General features: G+C 29.0%; 1 protein-coding gene across 2 annotated transcripts in view; it reads left to right on the top strand.

The window, feature by feature from the left end:
* The window catches only part of LOC107648343 (protein DETOXIFICATION 21-like), a 10,981-nt gene continuing 10,753 nt past the window's right edge, over positions 214-441 (top strand). For both annotated transcript variants that reach the window (XM_021104683.1, XM_016352238.2), the window contains exon 1: positions 214-332. The gene's annotated coding sequence lies outside the window, so the exon portion shown is untranslated. The remainder of the gene's footprint in view (positions 333-441) is intronic.

Here is a 441-nt window from a genome sequence, read left to right as displayed (position 1 = left end):
AATCTCCTTAAATATTAAAAAAAAAAAACAAAACAAAATCACATACTCATGGGTTTCTTCATTACTAAAAATTAAATAAAATAAAGTATCCGTAAGTTTAAAAATCACAAACATCTTTTTAATAAAGTTTACTGAACCCGCCCTAAATTAATACACTTCCACAAAACGATGCAAAGTATTTGCAACAAAAATAGGAGAAGATACATAATTAATTACATGAATTATTGAATGTCTGAACATATTATATACATGTCATAAGGCTGAGCAAGTGATAAGGCCAAAATTCTCATCCTCTTCCATCGTTACTTTACTTCATTTTGCAACTCCTCCGGGTAAGTTCCTTCTAGTTCCCTCTTCAATATTATTATTATATGGTATGACACTTGGAACTTGATGATGATTTAATTTCTTGTATGTAGTTCATTCATCCCTGTATATGAA

Source organism: Arachis ipaensis, chromosome B06 (assembly GCF_000816755.2).
Source record: "Arachis ipaensis cultivar K30076 chromosome B06, Araip1.1, whole genome shotgun sequence".
In the NCBI taxonomy this organism is placed as follows: domain Eukaryota; kingdom Viridiplantae; phylum Streptophyta; class Magnoliopsida; order Fabales; family Fabaceae; genus Arachis; species Arachis ipaensis.
The sequence above is the reverse complement of the archived record's forward strand: the minus strand, read 5'-3'. Positions and strand labels throughout refer to the sequence as shown.